The sequence below is a fragment of the Antechinus flavipes genome, chromosome 2 (assembly GCF_016432865.1).
Source record: "Antechinus flavipes isolate AdamAnt ecotype Samford, QLD, Australia chromosome 2, AdamAnt_v2, whole genome shotgun sequence".
Taxonomy (NCBI): domain Eukaryota; kingdom Metazoa; phylum Chordata; class Mammalia; order Dasyuromorphia; family Dasyuridae; genus Antechinus; species Antechinus flavipes.
This window is the reverse complement of record NC_067399.1, coordinates 468,105,871-468,124,100: the sequence shown is the minus strand read 5'-3', so window position 1 is coordinate 468,124,100 and position 18,230 is coordinate 468,105,871.

The window sequence follows — 18,230 nt, the reverse complement described above, 5'->3', positions numbered from 1 at the left end:
GAGAGAGCACCAGCCCTGAAGTCAGGAGGACCTGAGTTCAAATTTGATCTCAGACACTTAATACTTCCTAGTTGTGTGACTTAACAAGTCACTTAACCCCAATTGCGTCAGCAAGAAAAGAAAAAGAAAATATAGTAAGAACAGAAGTTCAAATATTTCCCTCAAGGCCTCGGGCACACACCTGTTGCCACTTTGATCTCTAGGGAAAGTGAGCTCAAACTTAACACCAATTTCTCTTATCAGTTCCACCAAGTTCATGTCCAAATGCTGTATCACATTAGAACTAGCCCTTGTCTCAGCTTCTGCTAGGTTGGTCACAGAGCTTGCTCCTTACTCCTGGGAACCTACAAACTGGACCAATTGAAAATCCAGCATGAAGTCCACCCCCAGATCTACTAGTGGCTCACTCTTCTGACCCTTCAGAATTCATACACTTATAGCTTTTAATCGTTTCACCCAAAACTGAAAGATCACCAAGATAAGGAATTGAGGGCCATATTTACAGAGTATATTTTAGTCTTGGATAGGAAGAGCCCAAAGCCTTTACCTTTACAGCATAGTCTCTCTTCTTTCACTTTGGTCCCAGAGGAGTGAGAAGCTCAGATTTGGAAAAAACTGAATGGCACAGTGGATAGAGTGCGAGATTTCTTGTCAAGTGGACTTGAGTTCAAATTCTGCCTCAGATACTTCTTAGCTGAGTGACTGAGCAAGTCATTTAATCTCTACCTATTGCTATTATATGCTTTTATATTATATATATATATATATAATATGCTATTATAATATTATTATCATAGCCCTGGCTACCAAACATTTACTGCCTCCCCATCAAGTTCATTTTTGAATACAGTGTGCTGTTGGCCAAGTCCTTACCTCAAGGATGCTTTTGATCCACTGCTATACTTGGTCAAGCAGATTGCTCCAGACTTGGGTCGTCACCAGACTCAGCTGCTTATAAATTCTGGCATAAACTTCCATCACCAGACCTCTCCAAAGGCTCACTCTTTTGACTTTTTGAAGACCACAAAATTACAATCTAATCCATTCTGTCTCCAAAACTCTTTCACCTAAAGCAGGAAAGAATGCAAACAATAGGGACTGAAGCAGCAGCAGAACCATGTGCTTTATATTGAACATACACAGATGCCTGCTCATTCTCCCTTTTTCTAGCTAGCAGTTTGCAACAGTCCTTGTCTCATCACTCAAACATAGCCAGGCAAGAGAGACAGACAGCCAGAAAGAGACAGACAGACACACATTTAGAGGGGCAGACAGAGAAAGAGAGGTAGAGATAGAGACAAGGGCAGAGAGAGACAAAGATAGAAAGATAGAGACAGAAAAACATACAAATTGAAGTACAGAAAAAGAAGATAGAGATAGAGACAGAGACAGATGGAGAGGGACAGAAAGAGAAAGAGAGATAAAGATAGAGGCAGAGGGATAGAAATAGAACAGAAAAGACAGAGAGATAAAGACAAAGAGAAACAGAACAGAAGAGTAAAGACAGAAACAGAGACATAGAGATAGACAAAAGTTCAAAAAGAGATAGAGACAGAGACAGAAATAGAACAGAAAGGCAAAGACAGTGACAGAGACAGATGGAGAGACATACAAATAAAGGAACAAAGAGAGATAAAGATAGAGACAAACACAGAGAAAGACAGAAAGACAAAGACTGAACCACAGAGACAGAAAGAACTTTTACTCATGGCCTTTGAATATAAATTCAGCTCCTGCTTAGAAGCCAATGGAAAAGTCCTTCTTCACCCAACTAGGTCCTCAGAGAAGTTAAGAATTCTAAGAGACACAGATAAAGAGAGAATATTTCTCAGGCATAAGGAATAAATGCATGGAAATAGGAAATACAATATTGAGCTTAAGATGCAAGTAGCATCATAGATTAAGTATGGTCATTGATTCCAGGCAGGAACATGGATGAAGAAGGGACAATGAGTCCAAATCTCTCATTTTATAATTGAAGAAAGTGAGATTCAAAAAGTTTAAATAATTCACCTAAAGTATCATAAATAGTGCAGTCAAGCTTGAGTCCAAGTCTTCTGACTTCAAATACAGGAGTATTCCACAACCCTATGCTTCCTGCCTCACTAGAAGTCCAATTTGTCTCAAAGTTTTGGAATTCATCAAGTAGAAGACAATGAGTTGGAGGGAAGTATGCAGCATTTTCAATCATCCCAAGCTATTTCTTGACACAGATGCATCCTTAATCATATTTTTCCAATAGTATTATATGGTTATAAATTATGGAATGTTATGATCCCTATGTAACCTGAGCAATCAATCAATCAAAAAACATTTCTTATATACCTGCTATATACTCCATATTGCACTGGAACTACTTAGACAAAATAAAAACCATTTTTATCCTCTTTTATTTACTTTCAATCAGGGAGACAGAATGATGTAAACTCTAAACAAGCTCACTCTGTCTCAGTTGTCAGGAATAATGTAAATGCTAAATGAGCCTGACGAGGGGAGCCCCGAAACTCTTTCTCTTTCTCTCTCTCTGACTTTGGGGGGAATGCTAAGCTCTACCCTGAGAGACCTGCCCCAGGCAATCAAGATAAAGTGGTTTCATTCTGTTATCTGAGTGGGATTGGTTGAGTCCAGGACCACTCCTACTTAGCCTAAGCTGGAGATTCCAACCCTATTGAGTTGGAGATTAGTGCAGGGACACTCATTCAATTTTAAGATTTTCTATTCTGATTCCAGCTCAAACTGCTCCCAGCCCCCACCAAGAGCTGCCCATATAACAAGCTTCCTTCAACCCACATCTTGGCAGAGAACCTAACATGCCGTGCCAAGGAACCTCTCTCCTTGGCACAGCTGCAACCCTCTGCCTGCTGAAATGATATTCTCTTTCAGTGTTACTCTGCCTTTATCTCTCTCTCTCCTATTTCCCTAACAGGACTATTCCTTCTTTACCTGTCAGTCGAGATTTCTCTCTAGAAACTTTATATCCCTTTGTCAGGACCTTGCCACCAAGGAATTCAGTCTTTCTAGCAAAGGCTGACTCCCCAATGCCAATAATAAACTTCTTTTGCCAATTTAACTTTTCGGGTTCATAAATTCATTTACGAAGGACCTGTGCTGCCAGAAGGGGGTTCCCACAACTCCCTGTCCTGCCCTGCCTCATCATTTGGGGACACAACCCTGGACCTCATCAAGCCCACCCTACTCCTCTTATCAACCATAACAGCACACAAAAGGAAGTCAGTTTCCTAGGACTCTCTTGTTAGCATATTTAAGACAGACTCCATTGTCTTATATGAATGCAACTACTCAAGCAGACACAATGCAGAGGTGAGTTTGTTCTTAACTAAGTCACTCCCTAGCTCCTCTCTGACTCCTCCCTAATCCCTCCCTAACACTCTAGATCCAGTCCTTGCTCCCCACCCCTACTTTCTTTTGAGCCTTTCTATGATATTTCAGCTAAAGTGCGACATAAAAATCATTTTTGGATTTTATCTGTAACCTTTTCGCAACAATAAAAGGTACCTTTTGCCTAAGAGGATGCCTTTGTAAGTTCTTCACATTCTATATAGTTCTCCTACTCTTTATCAAGAATGAGATAGACACACACAAAACACATACATGTAGGTACATATATACATGCATGTGTTTGTATGTACATATACATGTGTGGTATGTACATGTGTGTGTATGTATTATGTTGTATATGTATGTATACAAAAATAGAGGTAATGGTGTGGGAAGCACTAGCAATTGGGGAAGAAGGGGCTCACGAAAGGCTTTAGGTAGAATATGGCGCTTGAATTGAGTTTTGAAGAAACCTAGAGAATGTAAAAGGAACTGAGGAGGAAATATATTTCAGGCAAGAGAGTTAACCCATATAATAGCATGGAGTTAGGAGATGGAAGATTATGTGAGAGAACACAAGACTAGCCTGGTTGAATATAAAGTATGTGAATGAAAGTAATGTATAATAAACCTAGATTGGAGCCAGGTTGTTAAGGGCTTTAAAAACAAAGCAGAAAGGTTTGTATTTGATCCTAGAGGTAACTGGAATTAAGCGAGCAGCAGAACGGCACAGTCAGTTCTTCAGGAATATCACTTTGGCAGTTGTGTGAAAGATGGATCAAAGGAGGAGGTGATTAAGTCAGAAAAACCAATTAGGGGGTTAATCTAACAGTCTAGGTAAATAATAAGGAGAGCCTAAAGTAAGATAGTGACTATGATCAGTACAAAGAAGGGTATAGATACAAGTGCATTTATGGAGGTAGAACTGACAATACAGAAAAGGATATATGAGATAAGAAATATGATTAATCCATAGGGCAACTTTTTGGGTATATGGGATAAGAAAGAATGAGGAGCCACGGTTGGGAGCCTAAGCAACTAGAAGCCTGGTGCTACCCTCAAGAGAAATAGAGAAATCTGAAAGAAGGATGGATTGGTTTGGGAAAGATAATGAGTTTGGTTTGGAGCAAGTTGAGTATAAGATGCTGACAAGACATCAAATGAGGAATTATATAGATAGTTGGTGATATGGGACTGTTAGAGGCAATCCAAGTGGCAATGAAAAAAATAAATGGTAGATGCAAATAGAATGTATTATGTTATCGTTGAAGGCCTCCCATCAAGAAATGGCATTAACAACCCCAACAAAGACAAGTAAAACTGGCAAACAGATAGCCACATAGGAAGAGTGACTGTAGCATAGCTATTAATGAAATATTAAAAGACTGAGGAAGTCCTTCAGTAAGTTAGAGATATCTTCCATGGAAAATTGATGGCAAAATGTGAATAAGAATGTGAAGAAGTGGTGATATGCAACAATCTGCTTGGGCGGGGGAGAATAACCATTTATACCACTGAGATCACAGGTCCCTCAAAGTATTCTGAGATGATGATGATGACAATAAAGTAATAATAATAGCTGGAATTCATGTACTGCTTTCAAGTCTGCAAAGTGCTTCACAAATATTTTCTAATTTTTATCCTTATAACAATCCTGCAGGGAGGTACTATAATTATCCCCATTTTACAGATAAGGAAACAGATAGGTAAAAGACAAGTGATTTGCCAAAGATCACACAACTTGTTAATATCTGAGGCCAGATTCGAATTTGGATTATCCTGACTCCAAGTCTACCTCTCTGCCCATTGCCGCCTCCCACCCAGCTGCCTGAAAGCAATATATTGTCATAAAAAGAGCACTAAACTTGGTGTTAAAAAAACCTAAGTACAAATTCAGACTTTCTGATTAAACCTACTGAATGGCTTTTAGAAATTAAATCACATTTGGAGGCTTCACTTTCTCCAAATAGGAAATAAGGGGTGTGATGAGATTATATATGTCCCTTAAGTACACTAAGATTCTCTATTCTAAGGTCCCTGGCAGCTCTAAAATTTTACGATTTTAATAATATGAATAATCCTCCATTGGTATGGGGGAAAGAATATTAGATTAGAGTCAAAGGGCCTGTGTTCAGATTCTGCCTCTATTATTTACTCCCTCTGTTGTTTTAGGAAAGTTACTTAATCTCCCTGGGCCTCAATTGTCTCATGTATAAAAAAGGAGGAGGTTGAACTGTGTGGCCTCTGAGAACTCTCCCAGTCCCAAATCTGTGATACCTTTTTGATTACTCAGATTCCAAGCCCGATGCTTTCCTCACTATCCATAATGCCTCTCACCTGTGAAAATGCTGATTGTCCATGAAGCTTAGAGACGCAGATGTTCTCCTCCCAATTCTCTCTCAACTTGCCCTTAGATTGGTTGGGCTGCTTCCAGCCCCAGTTTCCCTCCTTGGTCCCCCCTGACCCTTCCTCACTCCCATGTTTGGCCCCAGCCTGAGTGATTGGGATGTCATGGAAGGCGCCTGTGGGGTCAAACTGCTCTTCTTGGCAGCCTGGCAGGGGCAGCCGCCTGCCTGTCTGCTCAGCATGGGCACGGCGGTCACAGCTGCAAGAGCCATGGGGGACCAGTCATTAATGACAGGGCTCATTATTAGGACAGCAGGTGATGCTCTGGAGTGGTGAGCCTTCCGCCCAGCTCCCACACTCATCAACTCCAAAAGGAGAATCTATTAATATTAGCATCTGTTGAGTCCCCTCCCCATCCCAAGCATGGTGAGAACATCTTGGTTGGGGCAGAAATGATGAAATAAGTAAATAATTGGTGGTTTCAATATGAAGTCATGGTGGGGGGTTGGAGGAAGAGGAAAGACCATGGACCCTCTTTCCTCTCTGATCCAGGGGCCAGCTGTGATTGACTTCTGACAGGTCTAAGGATTCATGAGCCACAATGGCTGCCAAGTTGTTTGATGGCTCCCAGGAATCCAGCCAAATGTGGTCTGGGCGAGCAAGAAGCAGGTTTGGGTTTTTCCTTAGCCCCATGTGATTTTACTTCTCACCTCTCCTTCTAGCTCTGGTGTCAGTTTCAGGGAGAGGGAACCCAAGATCATTGGACAAAAATAACTTTTAAAATGAACACTCAAATGCCAAATCATTGCTTATAGCTCTGTTTTTAATTCTAGAATAATCAGGAGTTCCCCTGAGAGCAGAAATTCAGGAAGTTTTAACCCAGAGGAAAGCAGAGAGAGAGAAAGACTGTTAGGACTGAGAGAGACTTTAGAACATAAAACATTCAGGCTAAAAAGGGCCTTAGAACATAAGAATACAATGTTAAGTAGAACATAGAGTGTCAGGACACAGGACACAGAATGTGAGAGCTGGAAGGGACGTTGGAATGTAGAATGTTAGGACATCGAATGGATCTTTTCCTTCTTGTTTTCTTGCCACAAACATCTTCTAGCTTAATGCATTTGGCTCAGTCAAATGAGCTAATGGGTCTAGAAGTCAGCCAAACCCAGCATGCAGGACACGGGAATAGACTGGGAGATGCCTAATAGGAAGATAGATATAAAAACAGATGCTAATCTTTTAACTTGGTGATAATAATAGGATTAAAAATTCATCGTTATATAGTGATCTGAGAAACAGTATTGAATTAGAGAGTTGGCCTGGGAATCAGGAAAACTTGGGTCCAAGTTTCAACTCTGACACCTATTGAATGTAATCCTGGACAATCTACTTAACCTTTCTGTGCCCCAGGTACATTGCTAAAATGATGAATTGCAGGGAAGGTATGGCAGTGGTAGACGCTTTTCACATGGAGCTCTATACACACATGAAATTACAAGCTTAAAAATATAATAAAAATAATTTATTTTTGGATTTAAAAAATAATAGAAGGAAGGAAGGAAGGCAGGCAGGCAGGAAGGAAAGAAGGAAGGAAGGAAGGAAGGGAGGCAGGCTATATTGCTTTAAGTCTTACAAAGTACATTTTTCATAATAACCTTGTATAGAATGCAATTATTATATATTGCTACAAATTTTTGTACCCATTTTACAGATAAGGAAATGGAAGTTCAGTCAAAGAGATTAAGTGATTTGCCCAGGATTGTACCTAGTAAGTAGCAGCCAAGATTCAGTCCTGATTGGGAATCAATGTAGCATTTATTTTGTGAAGAGTATGATAACCAGGATACTTTCAACATTTACTGAGTGCCTAATATGTACAGAATACTGTGCTGGGCCCTAGGAGATATACATTTAGATGCCCGTCATAAAATAGATCAATAGGTAAAGCATTTATTAAGGACTTACTGTGGACCAGGGAACGTGCTAAGTGCTGTGAATACAAATAAGTAAGAAAATATGATAGTCATTTCTCCCAAAGAACTGATATTCTAACAGGGGAAGACAAAGCATAAAGAGAAGCTGAAAAATGTGAGACAAGGAATGGAGAGGAGGAGGTGTCTTACAAACAGAGTGGAACAGACAGGAAAGTGAATACACACAAACACAAATAACTCAACAAGCCATTACTGAGCATCTACTTCAGGCTAGCCACTGTGTTAAGTGCTTAGAGTACAAAGGCAAAAAACAGTTATTATTAGAATACTGTTAATCTCAGAATCAAGATAAGCTGCGTTCAAATCTTGCCTTTCACCCCTACTTGACCATGGACCTTAAGTAATTTTTGTTTTGTTTTGTTTACACTTGTTATTTCATCTGTGTGGAAAATTCATTGTGCTGAAACGCTCTACTCTTGTACACTCTGCAAATTATGTTAGTTAGATACCAGTCCATGACTAAGGAAAATTTGAACCCTGCCCTTCCTCACTGGAAGGTCAATCCTCCATCTTCTATATCAATGGTTCTTAAACTTTTGTTCTGAGTATCTTTATTCTATTAAAAACTATTGAGGATCTGTCTAAAGAGTTTTTATTTTATGGGTTATATTTATAGATATTTACCATAATAGATATAAAAACTAACTGAATTTGTAGACTTTCTGAAAAGACTTTCAAAGACCTTCCAGGATTCTCTGGACCACACTTTGAGAACCACTGTTCTATATCAGAGCTTCTTACACTTTTTCCACTTCCTCACTTATACTTTCCACTCTTTTCACCAGAGAAATTTTTACATGACCTTCAAGCATATAAAATAGGCATACAAATCAAACATTTCCAATAAGAAATCATAATTTTATGCCCCCACTTTCAGTTATGAAATTCTATATGAGGTTGTGAACCTCAGTTAAAGAAACTGGGTTTTATAAAATATTGTCTCTTGGAAAGGTCCTTACAAAAATGGAAGAAATATAAAGTATTATTTGAGATCCAAGGAGAAGGGAAAAAGTCATTTTCAGCTAAAAGGACCAGGAAATAATCCAAAGTACTTCACATACATTATTTCATTAGAAACTCACAATACCTTAGTGAGGTAGATAGGACAAATATTATTATAGCCTCTGTACAGGGAAGGAAGCAGACCCAGAGAATGGAAATGACAAACACAGGATGACCTAGCTGGTAACTAGTAAATGCTACTCGACTGTAACTTCCATGAGCCCAGGAACTTTTATTAAAAGCAATATTCTCCCCAACTCCCAGTTCTACTCATGATAGATGCTTAATGTTTGTTAAGTTTGACTACATTCATAGAATTGAATGGGGCAGTGAGATGAATAGAGCACCAAACTTGGAATAAGGAAGACCTGAATTCAAATGTGGCCTTTGATATTTACTGGCTATGTGACCCTGGGCAAGTCACTTAATCCTATTTGCCTCAGTTTCTTCATCTGTAAAATGAGTTGGAGAAGGAAGTGGCAAACTACTTCAGGATCTTTGCCAAGAAAACTCCAAATGGGATCACAGAGAGTCTAAAAGGACTGAACAAAAATAATATAAAATTGAATGAAAGGCACAAAAGGGAAGCAAAGCAATTATAATTTTTACCTCATTATCATGATATCTTTATTAGTCTATTTTTTTATTTTTAATTTGAGTCCAGATCTTTTGGCTACAAATTCAGGACTCTTTCTATTACATCTGGTTGCCTAAAGTAAGGAAGAATTTATGAGAGGAAATTTTTGAAGAATGGGGATAGGACTATTCTAGTCTTGGAAAAGGTGTGATCCAAAGCAGAAAGACAAGAAATCATGAAACAGAATGGAAAACAGGAGAGTCAGTTTGGCTTTTTGAAGTTTAAACACAAGCTATTTGGAGGATAAAAAGATGTCCAGTTTGATTGGAACATTTCGGACATGGAAGGAAGTTACATGTGATGAGGCTGGAAAGGAGTGGTGCCAAATTGTAGAGGGCCTTAAATGCCAAACAAAACTTGGTCTTGTTCATAATAGGGAATCACGGAGGTTGCATTGGTATTTTGTTTTTTGCTTTTTGGACTCTGCTTTATTTTTTATTTATTTTTTCCTCAATTACATGTAAAACCAATTTTTAACATTCTTTTTTAAAAATTTGAATTTCAAATTCACTTTCTCTCTCCCTCCCTTTCTCCATCCTTAAGAAAACAATTTAATATAGATTATTGCTGTAATGCAAAACATATGTGCCTTTTTTCATGTTATAAAACACTGATCAAAAACAAGGAAAAAATAAATAAAGTTTTAAAAAGTATGCTCAATCTGCTTTCAGACTCCATCACTTCTTTCTTTGGAAGTGGATAGTATTTTTCATTATAAATCTTTTAGAATTGTCTTGGATGATTGTATTGCTGAGAACAGCTAAGTCATTGACAGCTGATCCTCATACAATATTACTATTATAATACACTATTATAATCTCCCATTTGTTCTCATTTCACTTTGCATCAGTTCATATAAGTCTTCTTAGGTTATTCTGAAACCATCCTACTCACCATTTCCTACAGCATAATCATACTCCATCACAATCATGTACCACAACTTGTTCAGCCATTCTTCAATTGATAAACATCCCTTCACTTTTCAGTTCTTTGCCACCACAAAAAGAGCTGCTATATTTTTGTGCATTAGGTTTTTTTCCTCTTTCAACTTTTCTATAGTGTATTGTTGCATCAAAAAATATGTACTGCTTTATAGACCTTTGGACAAAGTTCCAAATTGCTCTCCAGAATGGCTGGACTCAGTTCACAACTTCACCAACAATTATTAGTGTCCCAGTTTTCACCGAAGTTTGTCATGCTTATGAAGAAAGATATTATAGAGTAATTTCCCTAGGGGCAATTCAGAGAACAAAAGCACAGAGACAAGAAAGTCCAGTATATGTATTAGATGAGGGAAAGATTTGGCGGAAGCATTGGAGGGTAGACTGGGAAAAGATTGGAAAGAGTTCTGAATGTCATTCTAAGGAGAACTTTACATTGCATGCCGTATGGGAGACATTGAATGCTTTGAAGAACAATAGAAACATGATCAAATTGGCATAAAGAAGGTTAATCTCTCCATGATGGAAAGAGATGATAATAATAATAGTGTATAAGATTTTAAGGTTTACAAAGCATTTTTCTCCCAACAATCCTGTGAGTTGGGTAGGACAAGGATTATTGTCTTCATTTTTTCAGGGTAGAGGCGAAGGGAATCACACCTTCAACTATGAGGAATAGAACTTCCTATGAAGTACTTGTTCCAAAGCAAACCCACACTTTCTCTGGGAATTACCTTCACTTTACATTTGATGGAGGGGAAATTTAGGCTCATAAAGAGAAAGCTACTCCTCTATTGGAACACAGAAACCCTACCTCAGTGCCTTTTATTACAACAAGAGAAGTTCTCATATAAATGGAGATAGGTCCATCCCATGTGTCATCTCATGCCCCAAACTTTTCACAGAGCACAAAAAAAAAAAAAAAAAAAAATGGAGAGGGGACGATTCTGTTTTTGTCTTTTCCTTTTGCAATTACAATCAGTTCAGATGATCCTGTGCCAGTTATATGATTTCAAAGGCCTTTTCCTGCTCTAAAAACCAATCATCCTCCAATCTTTCTTTCCCAGTTTTAAAACAAACTGGAATTCTGTCTGGTGCTCACCAGCTTGTGACCGAATTCCAGGTATAGGATTAAATGAAAGGCACAATAAAAAGGGAAACAATTAGAATTTCTGCCTCATTATCATGGTAATCTTATCAGTCGGATAATGAGGTATTAATGGAGATTTAATGTGCATCTCATAACAGAACCCCTTGGAGAAAACACACAGGGAAATGGCTGTAAATCCACTTAATGATGGAAAGGTCCCAAAACACCATATTCCAAAGGATGAAAAATGTTGGATGCAAATGAGAGAGAATCAAGGTCAATAACACCGCAGGGACCAAAATAATGGCAATTTGGGAGATCGACGTAATAAAAATTGCATGTTGCTTTTAAACCTCACCCTCTGTTGTTTTCAAATGTACATTTCAACTAATGAAATAAAGAGCTGGACCCAGAATGATTTGTATGTTTTAGAAACAATAGTGGGAGGGAAAACCCTATTCCTGGGGCCCCCTGTCCCTCACAGGGGAAGAATGGGAAATGTAGTAATGCCGAACCCTCAAACATTAGAGCTGAAAGGGACCTTGGCAATCATAATAACAGCCCCCATTTCTACAATGCTTTGCAGATTACAAAGTACTTTCCCTACAACAACCCTGTCGGGGGCGATACTAACAATATTATTACATACAACCTTAGAACCTCAGAACATGAAATGTTAGAACATAGAAATGTTAGGACTGGAAAGGACCTCTGAGACCATCTAGCCCAAGCCCTTTCTGAACATGAAGCCCCTGTCCATTATCTCTCAACAGTAGTTATCCGGCTTCCCCTTAAAGGCCTCCAGAGACGGGAAATTCATCATTTCCCAAGGAAGCCCACTATACTTTGGGGCAACTCTGATTGGTAGGAAGCCCTCCCCAACATTGAGGCAGAATGTGCTGGGCTATAACTCCCACCCATCTCTCCTAGTTCTGTCCTCTGAGGGGGAAATAGAATAAGCCTAATTCCTCTTCTCTATGACATTTCTTCAAATGCTTAAAGAGAACAGCCATTCTTCCCTTAGGTCTTCTCTTCTCCAGGATAAATATCCCCATTTCCTTCAACCAGTCCCTGAATGATGTGGTTTCTAGTCTCCCCCTTCCCCTGCCCCCATCCTAGATAACAGATTCATAAAGGGTTCTAAAGGGAATCTAGGGATGTTTGAATTTTTTGATCAGGTGCCAGAGAGGAATATCAGGCCTTTCCCTAGACCAAATAGCACTGTTTCACAGACCAGAGATCTGATGCAGTGAGGCTATACCAATGGTCTCACTTTGGTGGTGAATCTCACTGTCATTTCTCCAAATGTCCCTCAATCCCATCTACTTCAGGAACATATGGGCTCCTGCCCTACCCAACCTGCTCTCTTATCCGAAGACCCTGATGATTCCTTTCTTCCTTTTCCTATGTGACAGGTTCTTGTACATGTGGGCACTGGTAAAAACTTCAGAAAAATATGATAGAATCTTTGAGAAGCTAGAGGGCTATCATATGGAAGTTTAGGTTTCTTTTGCATGGCGGAGCTATAGGTAGAAGTTGTAGAGGCAAGTTTCAATTAAAATAAAGATCCACGTTTCTTACTTTCATCAGCCAAGATGGCAGAATAAGCAGCAAATCTTTGTAACTCCCTCTGTATTCACTTTCAAAAAGTCATAAAATAGCACTTTGAAACAAATCCTAGATCAGCAGATCTAGAAAAAAAAAAAAAGGAGGGGGGTGGTTTATTCCAAAAAACTTGGAAGATCAAAAAGAAAGATCTGTCTCATTTGGGTCAAAGAGGAGGGCAGGAAGTGTCCCAGAATCCAGCAGCAAACCAGTGGGAGATCCTGAGCCACAGAGTGGTGGAGCAGCAACACGAGGACCCTCCACGTGCCTAGCAAAGGCAGGGCAACTCTGAGGTCTGACTCCAGCTCTGAGACCAGCCATATGCTTCAGTGCAGACCCAGGCAAACAGGTAGACACCAACCCTATGGATGTCTAAGCAAACAGCCAGCTGCCAGCTCTGGGCCACCTCCAAGCTTCAGGGTAGCCCCAGGCAAACAGGCAGCCTCTAGAGGCCAGATGCCATGTGCTCCAATGTGGCCCCGGGAAATACAGAATCATTCCATTGGCTGCCAGAAATTGGATGCCACTAGGACCCTGCTCAGCACCAGGTAAGCTGCCAGACCCTTACTGCTTCCAGTAGCACTAGCCATAACACATCCCAAACCCTTGATATGGCACTAGACATGAGATTCTCTTGTGGGCATCAAAGCAATACAATGCAAATAGTCAAGGCCTACAGTCACTGGCACAAGAAACCTGAGACAATTACCCTGAAAGCCCAGCTCAAATTTAAAAGAAAGGAAGAAAGCCCCCCCACACACACACACACAAATAAAAAGATGAGCAAACAAATACAACAACAAAAGAATCTGATTATATAAAGTTATTATGGTGACAAAAGACCAAGATACATACTCAGAAGAGGACAACAATTTCAAAACACCTTTGGGCAAAATCCCAAGGAAAAAAAAGTGGTCTCAAGTCCAGAAAAATTTCATGGAAGAACTCAAAAAGAGGTTTAAAAATTACATTAGTGAAGTAGAAAAAAATAGGAAAAGAAAGAGAGCTTCAAGACAATTATGGGAAAAAGGAGTCAACAGCTTGGGAAAAGAAAACAACTGTTTAAAAAGTAGAATTGTCCAAATGGAAAAGGAGATACAAAAATTCACCAAAGAAAACCATTTCCTAAAAAGTACAATTGGCCAAATGGAAAGGGAATTATAAAGACTAACTGGGGAAAACAACTCCTTAAAAGTTAGAATTAGGCAAGTAGAAGCTAATGATCCTATGAGAACATCAAGAACCAATTAAACAAATTCAAAAGAATGAAAAAAATAGGGGAAAATGTAGAATACCTCATTGAAGAAACAACTGACCTGGATCCAAGAGAATAATTGGATTATCTGAAAACCATAATCCAAAGAAGAACTTGGACAGCATCTTTCAAGAAATTTTCAAAGAAAACTGCTCTGATATGCTGAAACCAGAAGGTAAGATAATAATTTAAAGAATCCACTGATCACCTCAGAAAAAAAGTCCCCAAATAAAAACTCCAAAGAACATTATAGCTAAATTATAGAATTATCAGTTTAAGGAAAAAATACTGTAAAAAAAGTTAATAATCCCAGAAAGAAAGGAGTGACATTCAGGAGTACACACATAGCCTCAGCAATGTTAAAGAATCAAAGATCATGGAACATGATATTTCCAGGAAACAAAGAAATTAGGACTACAACTAAGAATCACATGTCCAGCAAAATTAAGCATTTTACTCCAAGGGAAGCATTGAGGGGGAGAATGACATTCAATGAAATAGAAGAGTTTCAAGCTTTCTTAAGGAGAAGACCAGAAATGGACAAAAAAAAATTGATCTCCAATATCAAAACACAAGAGAAGTCTGAAAAGGTAAAAGTGGAAAAGAAAACATAAGGATTTCAATGTGGCAGAATTGTTTACATTCCTGCATGGGAAGATGATACATATAATTCTTAAAAATTGTACCATTAATAATACAAGAATATATATAGACAGAGGGCATAGGTGTAAGGTGAATTTGAAGGAATGATGTAAAAAATAATGAAGGGATGAGAAAGAGTATACTGGGTACAGAAGGAAGGGAAAGGTAGAATGGGGTAAAGTATTTCACATTAAGAAATGCAAAAAACTTGTTACAATGGAGAAGATGGAAGGGTGAGTGATGGACATTTGAACCTTTCTTTCATCAGTGTTGGTTCAAAAAGGGAATAATATACACAATAAGATATAGAAATATATCTTACTGGATAGGAAAGTAGGAAGGGAAGAGAACAAATAAAGGCAGTTGGGGTGGAGGGAGAGAGAGGATCTGACAGAAGAGAGGTCAGACTGGGAGATGTGGCAGACTGAATCAAAACAATGTTGAGGATGAAAAGGGTGTAAGGAGAGAGAGAACAAACAAGAAAAAAGATAAGATGGAGGGAAATACACAGTAATCATAATTGTGAATGTGAATGGGATGAAATCTCCCATAAAAAACAAAATGGATAGCAGAGTAGATCAAAAATTAGAATACTACAATATATTGTATACAAGAAACACACTTGAAACAGAGAAACACACAGAATAAAGATAAGGGACTGGAGCAGAATCTATTGTGCTTCAGTTGAAGTAAAAAGATCAGGATTAGTAATCCTGATCTCAGATGAAGCAAAAAGAAAAATAGACCTAATTAAAAGAGATAAAGGAGGAAATTACATCTTGCTAAGAGGTATGATAGATAATGAAGTAATATCAATACTAAATATATATGCACCAAGACATATAGCACTCAAGGTTCTAGAGAAGTTAAAAGACCTACAAGAAGCAATAGACAACAAAACTACACTAGTGGGACATCTCAAGTTCACTCTATCAGAACTAGGTAAATCAAACCACAAAATAAACAAGAAAGAAGTTAAGAAGGAAAATCAAATTTTAGAAAAGTTTTGGAGAAAACTGAATGGGGACAAAAAGGAATATACTTTTTTTTCTTGGCAGTTCATAGCATCTACATAAAAATTGACTATGTATTAGGGTATAAAAACCTCAAAATCAAATGTGGAAAGGTAGAAATAGTAATTGCACCTTTTCAGAAAATTTCTGGAAACTAAATAATCTACTCCTAAAGAATAAGTGATGAAATAATAAATCATAGAAACAATCAATAATTTCATCCAAGAGAATGACAATAATGAGACAACATACCACAATTTATGGGATGCAGCCAAAGCGGTTCTTAGGGGGAAATTTATATCTTTGGATACTTACTTGAACAAAACAGAGAAAGAGATCAATAAATTGGGCATGCAACTAAAAAAGCTAAAAAAAAAAAAAAAAAAAAGAACAAATTAAAATCCCCAATTAAATGCCAAATTTGAAATTCTGAAATTAAGAGGGTAGATTAATAAAATTGAAAGCAAGAAAACCAACAAAATAAATAAACTTTTACTTAATTTGATTAGAAAAAGGAAAAAAGAAAATCAAATTGCTAATGTCAAAAATGAAAAGGGTGATCTTTCCACCAATGAAGGGGTAATTAGAGCAATAATTAGAAGCTATTTTGCTCAATTGTATGTCAACAAATCCGATAATCTAAATGAAAGGGGTGAATATTTGCAAAAATATGGATTATCCAGATTAACAGAGAATGAAATAAATTACTTAAATAGTCCCATTTTAGAAAAAGAAATTGAACAATTTATTAGGAAATTGATTAACTCCCTAAGAAAAAATCTCTAGCTCAGATGAATTTACAAGTAAATTCTACTAAACATTTAAAGAACAATTAATTCCTATACTGTGCAAACTATTTGGAAAAATGGGGAAAGAAGGAGTCCTACCAAATTCCTTTTATGACACAAATATGGTACTGATACCCTAAACCAGGCAGGGACAAAACAGGGAAAGAAAATTATATAACAATTTTACAATTGGAATTTCTTAAGCAAGAGGAACATAATCAAACTTCCATTTTATGAATAATATTTTGCAGCTATATGGAGAATGGATTAGAGAGAAGAGAGATTGAAGGCAAAGAGTCCAATGAAAAGACTGTTGAAACTAGATAGGTAAGAAATTATGAGGGCTCAAACAAACTAAGGTGATGATTGTATAAGTGGAGAGAAGGGAAAAGGTGAGAGAAGTAATGAAAATAGAATCTACAAGACTTTGCAACAGATTGGATGCAGATTGGATTGAATTAGATACAGAGATTAGGAAGAGGGAAGAGGTAAAGATTTCAAAGTTATGATCCTGAACACCATAATGGTGATACCCTTGGCAGATAAAAGAAAGATAGGAAGGGGTATGGATTTGAGAGAAAAGATAATGGTTTCTGTTTGGGACATGTTGAGTTTGAAATGCCTATGGAATATCCAGTTGGAAATATCCAGTAATCAGAATTGCACAAAAACATCATGAGCCATTTTATAAGATAGTAAATTTCCTGTCCCTGATGGTCTTCAAACATGAACTACTTGTCAAAAATGTTGTAGAAGAGATTCATCCTCAAGTTAAAGTAGATGCCCTCTAAAATTTTCTCTTCTCCAGATTCTGTGAGATGCACAGAATTCATCCACCTTCAGATTGAGCTCTGAGTATTACTAAAATTTGGCAAATAGCTTGATATATTAGAAACAAACTTGACCTTTGGAGTCTAAAGAACTAGATTCAAATTCTAGCTCAGTCATCTGTTAACTGTATACCCCCTAGCAAATTGCTTTGCTTCTCCAAATGTCAGTGTTCTAATCTGTAAAATGGGGATAATAATATTTACATTTCTTACTTCATTCAACAAACATTCCAGAAAGACTTATTACTTGTCTTATGTGTCAGACATTGTGTGAAGTATACAAACACGAAAATGATAAATATCTGCCTTCAAAAGTCTTGTAGTCTAATGGAGGTGAGAAAGGAAGAGAGATACAACACATAAACAAACAAGTATGACAAAGTAAAACTAAAAGAGCTGTTGTTGGATACTTTCAGCTGGGACAATCAGGGAAGACTTCCCAGAGCATGGAGTATCTGAACTGATTCTTTTCTTTTTTATTAATAATTATAAGTTTTTATTAACAGACCCCATGCCTGGGTAATTTTTTACATTATCCCTTGCACTCACTTCTGTTCCAATTTTTCCTCTCCCTCTCTCCATCCCCTCCCCCAGAGGGCAAGGAGTCCTATACATGTTAAATATGTCACAGTATATCCTAGATACAATATATGTGTGCAGAACCGAACAGTTCTCTTGTTGCACAGGGAGAATTGGATTCAGAAGGTAAAAATAACGCGGGAAGAAAAAACAAAATGCAAACTGTTTA